This window comes from Culex pipiens, chromosome 2 (assembly GCF_016801865.2).
Source record: "Culex pipiens pallens isolate TS chromosome 2, TS_CPP_V2, whole genome shotgun sequence".
In the NCBI taxonomy this organism is placed as follows: domain Eukaryota; kingdom Metazoa; phylum Arthropoda; class Insecta; order Diptera; family Culicidae; genus Culex; species Culex pipiens.
Window position 1 is genome coordinate 83,861,903 of NC_068938.1, and position 17,429 is coordinate 83,879,331.

At 42.4% G+C, this 17,429-nt stretch overlaps 1 protein-coding gene and 1 long non-coding RNA gene across 3 annotated transcripts in view; one reads left to right on the forward strand and one right to left on the reverse strand.

Moving 5' to 3' along the window:
• LOC120426261 (paired box pox-neuro protein) overlaps window positions 1-17,429 on the reverse strand; it is a 166,901-nt gene that overhangs the window by 41,285 nt on the left and 108,187 nt on the right. The gene's annotated exons all lie outside the window — the stretch shown is intronic.
• LOC120432063 (uncharacterized) lies at window positions 13,897-15,085 on the forward strand. The gene is made up of 3 exons (XR_005608008.2): window positions 13,897-14,102; window positions 14,241-14,797; window positions 14,865-15,085. It is a non-coding gene; the product is annotated as an uncharacterized LOC120432063 (long non-coding RNA).

Genomic DNA, 17,429 nt, shown 5'->3' on the forward strand with positions numbered 1-17,429 from the left:
CATTTCACCTGCGATTGAAGTTAATCATAAAGGAATAGTATCAAAAGCAATATGTCAACCTTAAAATTTTAATAATTCTATATTTATGTCTGAAACATAATAAATTTACATATGGTATCGTCATAATGAAAGACCAGCCAGCCGATTTCGCACCTTCTTTTCACACCATCAATGATCGATTCATGAAGCATGAAAGCAACCGCAAACCGTCTGTCTGATCCTGCCCCTAAAGTCAGATCTGGCAAGACCGGCCTCCAAAAAAATGTTACATGCACCCAGCACCGTTTATTACAGCCTTTCTCGGCCAATTATCAGATTGTACCGCGGCCTGGAGCAACGCGAGTTCTTCCTCAAAAAACCCCAAAAAAGTGAGCTCTGAGAATGGAGCCTCCCCTAATGATAAGGTCCCGCGAAGGGAAACCTTTAAGGTGGCGCGATCCCGATTACACTTCACTTGCACACTGTCAGTCGGTTGAACACTGTACAAACACGATCATTATCTCTCCCTCTCTCATTACTTTCATCGCGAAGAAGCGCGTGCGAGGCACGTGGTCCGGAGGGGGGAGAAACCCCCCGCCGAAAAATATGAGTGCAATTACTCATTACCGCGGTCAGCTGGGTGACCAGCTTTCAACAAGTGAGAAGTGGTGTGTGGTCACTTTGAGGGCACCGACGACGACGACGGGGGGAGACCTCAGAGACACCCTTCGGGAGTTGGTGTGACACCGGAGGGCACTTCAAGTAACATAAACAACACAACCTGTGTGTGATGTTAATTCGAGGGAAAATTGCTTTATTGCACAGCATTTTTTTTGCAGAAGTAAAAAAGTGATGGCACGAGACCATCATCAGTAAGTTGTTTTTCTGTAGGTCTTAAAATGATAAATTATGCAAATCTAATTAGAGCGAGCCATGTTGTTGAAAATTAAATGAATGCCTCGACAACCAGTCATTACATCTGGGTTATTGTCTCATATTACTAATTTGATGAAAATTTCATCAGACCTGTATCATGTCGTACTTGAAATGAAGATTTTCGATATCATAATAAAAATATGAAAATTTCATGGAAACGTACATTTTATAACCAAAACACACAAAAATGTGTTGATTCGGTGAAAATCCATAATAAATAAAAGAGACATACAGTTGAGCATAAACCCAACCAATTACACTTTCCTGTAGTGATTTGTATCCTCAATGGACCCAGAAACATGTCTTAAAAGATAATTCATCAAAACAATGTATTCAATATCAAAAACATTGAGGTTTTTGGGGAAGAGGGTGTGCAATTTTGATAGAAATTTCCCAAATTTCTAAGAAAACCTTCATAACCTTTCTCCCTTATTTCCAATTACTTTGCGTGCTTGAGGAAAAATGTTCCCTGCATCATTTCCTAAAAGAAATGATATGATCTGAACCATAAATCATGTCCACGAGGACCCCTCTTTCTTTTGCACCACCCTCTTTTTTTTTGAGGATTTCCTAAAAAACTTTTTATTCTTTTACTCGTGACTTTCCAACTTTTAATCAAAAGACTTTCTTATGGTTGCACTTTATAGGAAATTGTCCTAGGAATTCATTAAAAATAAAATATCAACCCTTAAATGTGTTCCTATAATTTTTCTTTGCAGTTTATGGGATAAACGTAATTTTCACTCATTGTCTAATTTTATTTTATTTTATTTTTATTTGATCACCATCGTATTTCCCGGAAAATTTTATATAAGAATCAATGCACTGGTATACCAGTGCATTGAATTCAGGGGGTAGCGAAGAAGACGTCATCTTGAAAGTTCAGAAAACAAACACTGACAATCAGTATTATACATATTACTATGGTTACACGAAGTGTGTTATCCTGGTTGAACTCAAAAGTCCCATGCAAATGTGTAAAAGCAAACTGGAAAATGTGTAATGCCGATTCTGAGTGTACGGGCGCACTGTTTTGTCGACCAAAAGAAAAAAAGCAAAAATAGGTAAACAGAAAAATCACTTTTTTCGATATGAATTTTCAGCCAATATTGGGATGGAATCTACAAGAACATGATAGAATTTGCCATCAGCAACAACAATTCACGTGTTTTTTCAGGAATTTATCGTTTAAATTGTGGAAAATTTGAAAATCAAAAACCCAAACGATGATTTGTTATGGGCTACCATTTGACAGCTAGTGCTTTTGTTGTGGGCTCTCATTTGACAACCGTGCTAATGTCGACTGTTGTCAGTTTGCTTTGGTCGGAATAGGGTTGCCATCCCCCCGATTGAATTGCACACCCCTGAAAGTAGGCCTCGTATGTACTTATTTTCGTATAGGAAATTCAGAGTTTTATTTTTTTTTATTTTTGAAGGACTGTTTCTCGGCAATGGTTTGCTGGTTTGCTTTAGTTTAACATATGCTTTAATTCTTATATAAAATTGTCTGGGGAACACGATGGTATTCAAATAAAAATTAAATAAAAATAGGAAATGAGTGAAAATCACGTTATAAACCATAAACTGCAAAGAAACAATATTTGAAGACATATGAGGGTTGATATTTTATTTTTAATTAATTCAATGAGATTTGAGTAATTGAAGCAAAAAGAAAAGTGGAAATGAAAGTGTATGGAATAGTCTATTCTGAGGAATCTTGGGAATGTGATAGAAAAAACAATAATTATTGCATACTTATTTCGAAAAGTAAAGGATATTTGTAAGAACCACAACCAAAGTTGACCTTAACAAAATATATGATTCAAAATTGGTTAAAAAAATGTTTTTTGCCATTTTATATATTGAAGCCTAGAGGCAGGATTGGGTCATAAAGGATTAAGTTTAAGTTTCACCGCACGGGATCGTGGTGTAGGGTAAGCGTGGTTGCCTATCACCCAGTCGGCCTGGGTTCGATCCCAGAAGGTCCCGGTAGCAAATTTTGAGACGTGATTTGTCTGATCACGCCTTTCGCCGGACGGGGAAGTAAATGTTGGCCCCAGTCTAACCTCGAGGTTAGGTCGTTAGCTCATTCCAGGTGTAGGAGTCGTCTCCCTGGATCGTGCCTCGGTGGAGTCACTGGTAGGCAGTTGGACTAACAATCCAAAGGTCGTCAGTTCGAATCCCGGGGTGGATGGAAGCTAAAGTGTAAAAAGAGGTTTGTAATTGCCTCAACAATCAAGCCTTTGGACACCTAGTTTCGAGTAGGAATCTCGCAATCGAGAACGCCTAGGCAATGCTGTAGAGCGAATAATTTGATTTGAAGCTTTTTCACCACATTTTATTGAATATTACTGTATGAACTTATTCTTTAAATTGATCTGCATTCTGCTAAAAACCCAACATAACATCTTCATATGAGAGCGCATCAATACCGCGCCCTGATGGTGTGAAAAGGAGGTTTCCTCTAATCGGCAACACTCTTTCATTACAATCCACCAAGAATATGCAAATTTTGCGCCTGTGTTGCCTCAGTTTGATTAGAGGTTTTACCAAACTCGGGGCAGATGATCGTCGCTTGAAGCGCGCTTTAGAGGTCGGATGTCGATTGATTGGGATATTAGAACTTCCCGTGGCCCATCATTACGGGTTGTCTCGCGAACAGGTGTAATTTCGTTCTGCTGCTGCCATAGTGCAATTATTTCGACACTTTGGAAGGATTCTTAAACGTTTATTTCTTAATCTTTTTTTTGCAGAGCAAATGATGCGAGACTCCCAGTCGCACTCGTCCTCGTACATGCCGTCCAAGCCGATGACGACCCATCCCTTGTACAGCCAAGCAACGCTGGAGCAGCATCACGCCCTGTTGAACCAGTACCGCTACAGCATGGCCTCGGCCGTGTCCCCGGACGGAAAGTCGGTGGTGCATCCCCATCCGTATGTCGCCGGAGCGGCCCCCGTCCAGAAGACGGCCGCCGTCAACATCATCCAGCACGAGGGCCACACCCCGGCCAAAGTTCAACAAGACCCCACCAAGCACCAGCAGCAGCTATCCCCGTCGACGCCAAAGGGTGAATCCAAGAGTGAACCTTCGTCGTCGAGCACAACTCCGGTGACTAACGCGGCGGCGGCAGCGGCAGCGTCCCTCTCCCCGCAGATGGCCTACCTGCCCAAGCACTGGATCTGGAACACCAGCCTGTTCTACGCGGCCAACCGCAGTGTGGCGGCCGGGACCGATCCGGCGGCGGCTTTTCCCCACGGGTACTTTGCATATGGGAATCCGTTTGCCACGTCCGGTGGGTTTGCCGTGCAGCGGGACAGCTATCGGAACGATGGAACGACCAGCTCGAACACCAGTTCGTCGCCGGTCCAGATCACCGACGTCAACTCGGACGATTCGTCGGATAACCACGATGATTTGAGGGTAGGTTTTGGATTTGTTTCTTAAATCTTGTTAACAAATTTACCAACCATTGTCTCCCCTCCCTTCCACAGACCAGCATGTCCAAGAAGCGCAACCCGTACTCGATCGAGGAGCTGCTCAAAAAGCCCGAAAAGCGCCAACGGTTGGACTCCTCGCTGACCATCACCTGTGTGCCACACCAGCGGCCGTCCTCCACGGACGAGTACCACCCGCACCACGGTCACCGCTCGCCGTCGGCATCCCCCAAGTCGGTGTCGCCTGCCCACAGCAGCAGCACTGCCGGTGGCCACTACCGGCCCTCGTCGGTCACTGGCGGTTCCGGCGACGAGGCGACCATCAGTTTGGTCAAATCGGTCAAGTCGGCGGCCAGCAGCGACAACAGTGTCAACATTGAGATTTGTGATTAGGCAGAGTTTTTCTTTGTGTGTGTCTGTACACGGAGAGAAATTGACGGGATTGGGAACAGTGTCTAAGGTTTTTTAAAAATCAATAACACAATTTCCAAATTGAAACACGAAAATTTACAACTTTCGACAGCGCAATTTCTTTCCCTTAAAGCGTGTAAATTTCCCTCCCCCTAACTTGCCATAACCATAGCGTTTGTTGAACTAGTTTTGTACGTACTGTTATCCTAGGAGAATCTCTCTGTACATATATGTGTAACACTAATCAGTATAAGCAACTAACCAATTAGATCGATTTCGAGAGATCGATCAATCTCTAGCCTAAGTGTAATTTATTAACGAAAAAGAAGGTATAATAAGCAATTGAACGTACTGCAAAGATCATAATTCGTTGCAAGAAATTGTCAAATTGGAATAAATCTGAAATTGAAATAAAAAATTTACATGCTCTTATTTTGCAAACATATTTCTCAATAAATGTAACATAAATTTTTTCATTGCTCCATTAATCTTGCAGATTTTTTTCCAAATATTTTATTGGTGATTTGGCATTAATTTACGAATCATTAAAGTTAAAAAATAACATTAAATTACCGAATGAATATTTTTAGTTTCAGCATTGGAAAATACTGATTGTCAAATTTTAAAAATCCTTTTTGTTAGAGCATTTTGCTTTTTTTTTTTGCAATTTTAGAGTGGTTCCAAGTTCACAGTCACAATGCAATTGATTGTTGGTAATATTCTATAAGAAGACACTCATAATCTGAAACATACTCTCCTCAAACAAGCAAAAAAGGAACAAAAAATCAAAAAATATGTCCCGTAAGCCCCCACCAGTGTAAGATAAAGTAGACTAATTGTTTCAATAAACAGCCGGAGCGAATTACTGGTAATAAATTAAAAAATAATTTGTTTTCTTCTGCATCCATCCATCCATCCGTCTCGATACGCCGGAGTGTCCCCCGTTGGGAAGGTCGATCACGCGGCCAATCATCATCATCGTGTTCGCGGTAGTAGCAGCCTCAGCACCGTGTAATAATTGAGAAAGAAAGGAAATACCGGTTCCTTCGGGGGGTCTTATCGGAGGTCCGTGATCTTGGCGTGTAAAAATCGGTTGTGCAAAAGATGATTTTTAATTAGTGAGGCTTTAGGGTGATCTTCAAAGCTACGACCTTCATTTTGTAGCAATTTTCACAAAAATATTAAAAATTGAAAAAATGGCATCAAAACATTTAGAATCAAATTGGTAGTTTAACCAAACCACAAAAAAAAGATGGATCACCCTAAAGTACAGCATAACCATCGATGGGTGGTTAAGGGGGGTAAACGGAGCTGAGCTTTTACGAGCTTTTGAGGCGATCAATCGGATCGGGAGCGAAACTTACGACGTTCTGCAAATTGGACGGAACGGAAAATGACCGTTGCAGCATGGTGAGCAGAGGGAATGTGGATTTGATTGCCACTGATTTATGCACCGCTGTCATAAAAGCATTAAATTTTAATTGATCTGCGTTTTGTGTGGTTGCGCATGAGAAATGTATAATTTTCAAATTTGCATTTCGAGTGGTCGTTGGGAGGAATTCTAGCGATCAGATCTGTTGAACGCAATATTGCATGCAACTGGATGATTCAAGTTGAACGCAATGTTTAAGCGTTTCTGTTAACCATAGCCCACTATGATTTTGAGAGCTTTTTCAGAGAGCAGCATGCTTTTCATGGAGATTTTAAGAATTAAGAGAAGTTATTATTTATAAGCTTGATAATTTAGTACAGTATCGTTACATAGAGTGAAATGGGACAACAATTTTTTATCGCTTAACATCTATTTTTGTGTCAAGTCAGGCAAAAATGGTTATCATCAATTAATTAAAAAATCGGCAGAAAAATACATTTTTTTCCAAATCTGGTACAAAGAAACATAAGGTAAATTGGACGAGCTTTCCGATAAAAGTATAAACCAGATTAATAAATCATGTCGGTCATATAGAATTGTCCAAAAACCACCAAAACCTAAACACATTATTTTTTAACCTTTTTGTTAAACTGCGTTATCTTTACAAGGATTAAACTTAGAACAATTGTCTCGACAATTCGTCAGCTGTGTGCTATCTTGTGACATAGACCATTTTGGTCGAAAATGAGTTAATGATGACGTTTTGCTATACTTAACAAACACTACAAGATGCTTTAACCCGATTTTGGAAACTCGCTTCCGTTTCCCGGATATCGCAATACACACTTGTGACATAGACCAATTTATCATCAAAATGATTGTGCACACTTGTGACACGTCATACATCGTCGCCATCGTGCTAACTTGTCGTACGTGCATTTTGGGCCAAATTGAGTTAAGAACGCCATTTTGTGCAGCTCACAATGCCTCACCTTTTGACCGTCACAGATCCCCAAAATTCGATTTCAATCCTGAGATATTCAACAAAAACCGAAAAAACTCCGTGCATTTTTGTCACTTTACATATGAAAGTAGTTTCAATCTTGTCGTGCTATCTTGTCACTCCATGAAAATTGATGTAAGTGCGACAAAAGGCCAAAGGGATTTCAGGCCAGGAAAGTCAGGATGCGTTTGTCGCACGTACAAGCTAGACTACCGTAAACATTTGTAATTATAACTCGGGACTCCAGCAACCAACTTCAACCAAACTTTGGGACAATGCACAGAATGGTGAGCCAAACAAAACGTGTTTGTTATTGTTTACATTGCGTGCTCTCGTTTTTGAATACAGTTAAACCTCGCATATGCACCTCATATGGGGGTTTCTTATGCGAAGCACGCATATGCGAGGTACAGGGCTTATGGGATTTTGGCTATATGGGAGACATTGGCTATATTTTTATAAAAAATCAACTAAACTATACAAATTTATAGTGTTTTGGAATCGTTATGAAGTCAGCTTTACAGCTACACCAAATTTACATGGTTTACGATGTTCTAGGTCATCCGAAACTTCGTCAAGTTAAGGCCTATGTGTTCAACGCCGTACAAGTATGAGGTAGGCGATTTGACTGTGGTTTTTGACCACAGGTCATATCCGGATAACCTCAGGGAGGTTCAGGGACTAGTCTACCGATATGTGGTGATGTTCTGGGTCTTCTGTAGAGTCCCTGAAGGTACGTCCGATGGGTCTACCGCCGTAACACGGCAGAGGTCGGTGGTTTTTGACCTCAGATCATATCCGGATAGCCTCAGGGAGGTTCAGGGACTAGTCTACCGGTATGTGGTGATGTTCTGGGTCTTCTGTGGAGTCCCGGGAGCTACGCCTGAAGGGTTTACCGCCGTAAAACGGCAGAGGTCGATGGTTTTTGACCTCAGATCATATCCAGATAGCCTCAGGGAGGTTCAGGGACTAGTCTACCGATATGTGGTGATGTTCTGGATCTTCTGTAGAGTCCTGGGAGCTACGTCCGATGGGTCTACTGACGTAACACGGCAGTGGTCGGTGGTTTTTGACCTCAGATCATATCCGGATAGCCTCAGGGAGGTTCAGGGACTAGTCTACCGATATGTGGTGATGTTCTGGGTCTCCTGTAGAGTCCCGGGAGTTACGGCCGATGGGTCTACCACCGTAACAAGATACAGGTCAGAAGTTTTTGACCTCAGATCATATTCGGATAGCCTCAGGGTGGTTCAAAGTATAGTCTACCGATGTGTGGTCATTTTTTGGGTCTTCTGTAGAGTCCCAAGAGTAACGGCCGATGGCTCTACCACCGCAACAAGATAGAGGTCGGAGGTTTTCGACCTCAGTTCATATCCGGATAGCCTCAAGGAGGTTAAGAGACTAGTCTACCGATTTCTGGTAATGTGCTGGGTCTTCTGTAAAGTCCCGGGAGCTACGGTCAATGGGTCTACCGCCGTAACAAGGCAGAGGTCGGTGGATTTTGACCTCAGATCATATCCGGATAGCCTCAGGAAGGTTCGGGGACTAGTCTACCGATGTGTGGTGATGTTCTGGGTCTTCTGTAGAGTCCCAGGAGTTACGGTCAATGGGTCTACCACCGAAATAAGGCAGAGGTCACTAGATTTTGATCTTAGATCATATCCAGATAACCTCAGGGTGATTCAGAGACTAGTCTACCGACTTCTGGTGATGTGCTGGGTATTCTGTAAAGTCCCGGGAGCTACGGTCAATGGGTCTACCGCCGTAACAAGGCAGAGGTCGGTGGATTTTGACCTCAGATCATATCCGGATAGCCTCAGGAAGGTTCAGGGACTAGTCTACCGATGTGTTGTGATGTTCTGGGTCTTCTGTAGAGTCCCGGGATTACCGTCAATGGGTCTACCATCGAAATAAGGCAGAGGTCACTGGATTTTGATCTTAGATCATATCCGGATAGCCTCAGGACGGTTCAGGGACTAGTCTACCGATGTGTTATGATCTTTTGGGTCTTCTGTAGAGTCCCGGAAGTAACGGCCCTGAGGCTATTCGGATATGATCTGAGATCAAAAACCACCGACCTATATCTTGTTACGGCGGTAGACCCATCGGCCGTTACTCCCAAGATCTTACAAAAGACCTATCACATCGGTAGACTAGCCCTATAACCTCCCTGAGGCTATCCGGATATGATCTGAGGTCAAAAACCTTCGACCTCTATCTTGTTACGGTGGTAGACCCAACGGCCGTAGCTCCCGAAATCTTACAAAACACCCAGAACATCACCACATATCGGTAGACTAGTTACGGCTGTAGACCCATTGACCGTTACCTCCGGGACTCTACAGAAGACCCAGAATATTACCACACATCGGTAGACTAGTCCCTGAACCTCCCTGATGCTATCTGAATATGATCTGAGGTCGAAAACCTCCGACCTCTATCTTGTTACGGTGGTAGACCCATCGGCCGTAACTCCCGGGACTCTACAGGAGACCCAAAACATCACCACATATCGGTAGACTAGTCCCTGAACCTCCCTGAGGCTATCTGGATATGATCTAAGGTCAAAAACCATCGACCTCTGCCGTGTTACGGCGGTAGACCCTTCAGGCGTAGCTCCCGGGACTCCACAGAAGACCCAGAACATCACCACATACCGGTAGACTAGTCCCTGAACCTCCCTGAGGCTATCTGGATATAATCTAAGGCCAAAAACCATCGACCTCTGCCTTGTTACGGCGGTAGACCCTTCAGGCGTAGCTCTCGGGACTCCACAGATGACCCAGAACATCACCACATACCGGTAGACTAGTCCCTGAACCTCCCTGAGGCTATCTGGATATAATCTAAGGCCAAAAACCATCGACCTCTGCCTTGTTACGGCGGTAGACCCTTCAGGCGTAGCTCTCGGGACTCCACAGAAGACCCAGAACATTTCCACATATCGGTAGACTAGTCCCTGAACCTCCCTGAGGCTATCTGGATATGATCTGAGGTCAAAAACCATCGACCTCTGCCTTGTTACGGCGGTAGACCCTTCAGGCGTAGCTCCCGGGACTCCACAGAAGACCCAGAACATTTCCACATATCGGTAGACTAGTCCCTGAACCTCCCTGAGGCTATCTGGATATGATCTGAGGTCAAAAACACCGACCTCTGCCGTGTTACGGCGGTAGACCCTACAGGCGTAGCTCCCGGGACTCTACAGAAGACCCAGAACATCACCACATACCGGTAGACTAGTCCTTGAACCTCCCTGAGGCTATCCGGATATGATCTGAGGTCAAAAACCATCGACCTCTGCCGTGTTACGTCGGTAGACCCATCGGACGTAGCTCCCGGGACTCTACAGAAGACCCAGAACATCACCACATATCGGTAGACTAGTCCCTGAACCTCCCTGAGGCTATCTGGATATGATCTAAGGTCAAAAACCATCGACCTCTGCCGTGTTACGGCGGTAGACCCTTCAGGCGTAGCTCCCGGGACTCCACAGAAGACCCAGAACATCACCACATACCGGTAGACTAGTCCCTGAACCTCCCTGAGGCTATCTGGATATAATCTAAGGCCAAAAACCATCGACCTCTGCCTTGTTACGGCGGTAGACCCTTCAGGCGTAGCTCTCGGGACTCCACAGAAGACCCAGAACATTTCCACATATCGGTAGACTAGTCCCTGAACCTCCCTGAGGCTATCTGGATATGATCTGAGGTCAAAAAACACCGACCTCTGCCGTGTTACGGCGGTAGACCCATCGGACGTACCTCCCGGGACTCTACAGAAGACCCGGAACATCACCACATACCGGTAGACTAGTCCTTGAACCTCCCTGAGGCTATCCGAATATGATCTGAGGTCAAAAACCACATACCTCTGCCGTGTTACGTCGGTAGACCCATCGGACGTAGCTCCCGGGACTCTACAGAAGACCCAGAACATCACCACATATCGGTAGACTAGTCCCTGAACCTCCCTGAGGCTATCTGGATATGATCTAAGGTCAAAAACCATCGACCTCTGCCGTGTTACGGCGGTAGACCCTTCAGGCGTAGCTCCCGGGACTCCACAGAAGACCCAGAACATCACCACATACTGGTAGACTAGTCCCTGAACCTCCCTGAGGCTATCTGGATATAATCTAAGGCCAAAAACCATCGACCTCTGCCTTGTTACGGTGGTAGACCCTTCAGGCGTAGCTCTCGGGACTCCACAGAAGACCCAGAACATTTCCACATATCGGTAGACTAGTCCCTGAACCTCCCTGAGGCTATCTGGATATGATCTGAGGTCAAAAACCATCGACCTCTGCCTTGTTACGGCGGTAGACCCTTCAGGCGTAGCTCCCGGGACTCCACAGAAGACCCAGAACATTTCCACATATCGGTAGACTAGTCCCTGAACCTCCCTGAGGCTATCTGGATATGATCTGAGGTCAAAAAACACCGACCTCTGCCGTGTTACGGCGGTAGACCCATCGGACGTACCTCCCGGGACTCTACAGAAGACCCAGAACATCACCACATACCGGTAGACTAGTCCTTGAACCTCCCTGAGGCTATCCGGATATGATCTGAGGTCAAAAACCACCGACCTCTGCCGTGTTACGGCGGTAGACCCATCGGACGTACCTTCAGGGACTCTACAGAAGACCCAGAACATCACCACATATCGGTAGACTAGTCCCTGAACCTCCCTGAGGCTATCCGGATATGATCTGTGGTCAAAAACCACAGTCAAATCGCCTCATACTTGTACGGCGTTGAACACATAGACCTTAACTTGACGAAGTTTCGGATGATCTAGAACATCGTAAACCATGTAAATTTGGTGTAGCTGTATAGCTGACTTCATAACGATTCCAAAACACTATAAATTTGTATAGTTTAGTTGATTTTTTATAAAAATATAGCCCATGTCTCCCATATAGCCAAAATCCCATAAGCCCTGTACCTCGCATATGCAACTCTTGCGACAAAACCGAATCAGGTGGAATGACTCGTATATGCAAAGTTGCATATACGAGGCGCTCTTATACGAGGTTTAACTGTATTCAATGTCAAACATTAAAACGCGTTTTTCTCGGAACGTCAAAATGGCGGGTGCGACAAGATAGCACGACGACGTCGACATGTTGTTGGAAAATGTGGAATTTTTTTCTGGTTTCTCACAAATTTTTGTACACACATACTTTCTAAAGGCAATGCAACCTTTTGTTTATAAAAATAACCAGATTAAGTCGATTAAACCATTGATTTGACCTTTTTTCAGTTTGTATGGGAATTCTGTGCACACTTGTGACACGTGCTTTTCAGGTTTTTGTTAACATTATTTACTGTATCTTTTAACTGGTGTAACCAAATTAGTTGAAACTTGGAGCGTTTGTTAAGCGATAATATACGAACCGATTGCTTCAAAAAGTTTGGTTCTATCATTCATAGTTTTGAAATTATTTACCAACAAACTTTAAAAATCGATTTTCTCGAAAAGTACTGAATAATCGTTGTCACAAGATAGCACACAACTGACGAATTGTTAATATTTATCGTACCCAATAACAAATTACTAATTATTATGGAGGCTTTTATGTAAAATTGTCTGGAGAATCAATTCCCGCTATCGGTTATTTTTTTAATTTAGACCACTTAAAAAAATATTAAATGATTTTTATATTTTTTAAGAGAGACATACCGTCCAGCATATTTCGTGAGGCTTTTTGCAACATCATATGCTTTTTTCACAAAAAAATTGAACGAAAAAAAACGTGACGTGACTTCACCCTTAAAAATTACTCTTAAACTTAAAAATACAAAAATCACTCATAAGTGGCTTGTTTTTTATTCAGTATATTTTTTTCAGAAAGCCCATCTAATTTCCTACAGGTTTGTCTTTGACCACTTTTTGATACGATGCAACGGCTTCGAGTTACAGCAATATTTAAATGACGATATACAAAATTATTTAAATAATTTACGCCCTTCTCAAATGTCATTCTTGAATGCAACTGGCTCCATATACACCAAAATGGCTTATACAAGTTTAGGATAACATGTCAACAAAGCTGCATTAAAATCGGAGAGGGTCAAGTGTGAAAAATTCCTTTTTTGCAATTCCGTCGTGAAACTACTTACTTTTCATGTCATTCTTGAACGACGAAATAGCCTACTTTTCTGTACTAAAAATAACAGAGTCAAATAGCAACACTTTTCAAAATAAATGCTGAAAAGTTCTACTTTTCAGCACTCAAATGGGTGCTGAAAAGTTGAACTTTTCAGCACTTGTTTCGAAAAGTAACACTTTTCAACATTTTTTTGATTGAAACGATTTATTGACAAAATAGATGAATATAGACAAATCCAGCGAAAGCTCAACGCTGCTTTTTGATGATGAGAGATTTGACAGCTCCCATACTAAATGTCTCGATTTTCATACTTTTTGTTAATTTTCTATTAAAATAAAATACTTAACATATGACAACTATATATTTTTGGTGCCCAAATTTCCTGCTGAATCGAATGGTGTACTTATCTCAATTGCAAATTTTTCGAACAGTTTTTATTTTAATAATATTCTAGACACAATTTGTGCACCTAATCAATCATTACTTTTATCATAAATAATCATTGTATTGCCTAAAAATTGAGTTTTCCTGAGCTCCCATATTCGAATACATGGAAGCTGTCATTTCTAACACCATTGGCCACCTAGCGGCCATTTCAAACTGGATTCGTCTATATCGACCGTCAACGATTGGCAGGAACAAAGAAGAGCAAAACAAAACGAACAAAACAAAGGTTGTGAAATTAGCATCTCCACCAGCAGCAACTCCGTACTCGCTGCATCAAGTTTTTTTGCGAAAATGTATAATTGTGCTTGCCGAATCCGTTTGTGGCATATCCGCTGTGGCAAGTGTAACGGCCCCCGCGGGAGCGCGGACATCTGAAGCACCGGTTCTCACCCAAAACGGTAAGTTTAAACTTTGACGTAAAGGCATGTGTTTAGAAGTTTTTGGTTGAGATTATGAATGAGTGCACTCAAAACGCTTTTGTTTTGGTCCAACGTGATCTTGTGGGAACAAAATTTATTATCTGATTTTTTTTCCAGAGTTGGCCGCCTCTTCCATTTCAACAACATCGAAACATCGCTATCTATTTTAAACCTGATCGAACTTAGGGGGAGGCGAACACCCACCGCGGTGGCACCATGCTGCACCTGCTGGAGGTCGAGCAGCCGGCCTCGAATGTGCTATGACTAGGACGAGGACGAGCATGGACATTGTTTGTCATGTCGAAAGCGACCGAAGAAGATGGGCGGACTGGAGAAGTTGGATTGTGATGAGATCACATATTTTCGTCCCGGAAGTGGATTCCTTCACGGAGATGTTTATCAATGCTGTCCAGGCCAACATGGAGGGCAAGAACCGCTGAAGTTGGGCACGACGAGTTGATCTGCATCAGGTGTGTGATTTCTGTTGCGAAAAAATGGAACGCTCGACGCTGGGAACTGTGCGTGGCCAAGTGAGTGTTCGAAGGCAAAATGTGACTGGAAGGAGCAGCATCAAGACCATCAACTCTGCCAGAGACCCCATCGATCTCATGGCAACAATTTCAACTAAATCAGCTGATCTGATCGTAACAATCGGTCGAGATTGAATTCTACAGGTTTGTTTGGATTTTTTCTGCCTCTTTCCCACAGTATTATTTAAAACAACATATTCTATTTTTGCAGATCCAGTTTAAGCAAATATGGAAGCGGCCACAATGGTTCGAAGAAGGAGGCACCAGTCTTTGGCAAGAATCTGTGCGGCGCGAGGTCACGCGATCACAAGCTTTGTAGGGTTGGATTTTCAAAACGTCGGTGAGGATCGACAGATGCTATCAGATCCAGTAAACCAAGATTTAGCCGTTTGGACACTAGTGCTCATGCCTGCTGGTTGATTAGAATAAGACACGAGTAAGTTTTTTTTTAATTTCATCCTTTTTGAACTATTTTTAAATAGTAGAAACTCATAAGCTTCCGGAGCTTTATCAAACATATAATTTACTCCGTTGAATCTGAATCTGTACAATAAACATCAAATTCTTTTTCATTGGCAGTTCAAAGCGGTTCACTTTAGTTCTCTTCTAATCAAACTAGCGCTTAGTTTGATTAGAAAGTAATCCTAAAGTATTCCTTTTTAAGCTACATCATGCTAAAAAGAATTTGAAATTTACATCAGATTCAAGATTCAACGGAGTAAAAAAATTTTTGGCCTGGGTAAATTTACGTAGAATTTATCGGAAATTTACATGTTTTGAAGCGCTGTTTGTTCGGCACGATTACATCGGATGACATTTAAATTTAAAATGAATTTGATGTAAATTCGCATCATTAATGACGTGCACTTTTGGTACATCATTAATGATGTAAATTTACCCAATTATTTTTTTCTGTGTACGTACTAACGGCTGCACATTGTACGAGAAGTGAGGATGGTCATGAGATTAACATAAAGCGGTTGAAAGTGTTCATGGGACTGCACGATAAGGAGCTTTTCGGTAAAAACGTAGAGCAATATTCGGTTTTTGAAATTCACACGGTTCCCTCGGAGAATCCTTGGAACTTGGAAGCAGCGTGGAATACACGGACCACATCCAACCGATATGTTTGAATTTTGAAGAAGTATCTAAACCGATCACTCTGTTTGGTGCCTGGATGGGGAAAAACAGAAAATGAGGAGACTTCGCAGATATTGAAAACGGCCAGAATGCCAATCATCCGTACGGTCGATTGCCTGGCAAGTGATCGGGGTGTTTTTGGAGGGACGTTGGATTCCGGAATGATTTGTGCCGGACATAGGAATGGTACAAGTGTCTGCAACGGAGATAGTGGTGGTGGATTGGTTTTGGAACGATGCACCGATAGAGGATGCTCCTGGTCTTTGGTTGGAGTTTTATCGTTTTCGGCCGGAAATGCTACCGGATTTTGTCGAAGTGATGGTTACGGAGCATTTTCTAAAGTCCAAACGTACTTGCCTTGGATCAGTCAAATTACTGGTATTCAATTTGGAGATGATCTATCACGTAAGCCGATATTGAGATTGATTTGGTAATGTTTTCATGATAAAATCACTTTCAGAATATGTGTGCGGCCAACGGCAAGATGAATCTACTAGAGGCAGATGGCCTTGGCATGGAACTGCATTTCGCAGAAACTTGACCGTTCCATTCCCGAATTTCGACTCATTTGGAGTGACCATTATAACTAATCAGATCGTTCTGGCAATATTTTACGAAAAAGATCCTGAACCTTATAAAGTTTTGATTGGACATCCTGCGGTTGGCATTTCCGACGAGTTCACTCAAGAATTTTCCATTGAGAAGATGTTTACTAGTGTGCAGCAGATTCCAACTGCACAAAACTTGGCATTATTTAAGCTGAAAGGCCGCATCCAGTTCACGAAATACGTACAGCCAATTTGTTTGAGACCGGTGGACGACTCCTCTTTCTCATCAATAATGAACCAAAATGGATTCCTTGTATCATATGGACAATACAATCATGGTGATCAACCTGAAGAAATGGTCATGCCTATCGTACTCAAGTACAAATGCCTGCTGGACCATTTTAGTTTAGTTGAGGCTGCCGTTAACAAAGAAGTATATTGCGCCGGAACGAGAAATGGAACCGGACCGTCTGCCCAAGATGTCGGAACAGGCTTGTTTATACAGCGTGGAAATAACTGGTTTCTAGCAGGTGCATTTTTTAGACAAGCTTTTCCAGCGTACGAAACAACAGAAACTTTTTATAAAAGGCACTTTGTAATGTTTTTGGATGTGACGCGATTTTCAAATTGGATAACTGATACAATTAAAAATATAAATGTTTTACGGTAAAATCACGAATAAAGATTTCAAAATGGCTTCATGCAGCTTCTGTTTGTAGATATTCACACAGTACACGAATTGTGGCTCGATGACTACATTCCTGATGTTCTTGAAGCACCAAAATTACTCACCCTGACCATAAATGGCGTGGGTGACCATGAACGGCCAAGATCAACGATGACCAACTTTTTCAAAACTTTTTTTTTCGTAAAATCGCGATAACTCGTGACGTTTATAAGCAAATGCCTTATGTTTATATATCATTTTTTTATTGTATGCTCTACAACTTTTTAGAACATTATTACACTCTAAAAAATAACCCTGCAAAGTTAGAAAAAAAACATAAATTTTTAAAATGAAAATGTTTGTTCTAAATGAAAATATGACCCTTCTGGGTCAATGTAGAAAACATGTTTTATGTTTTTTT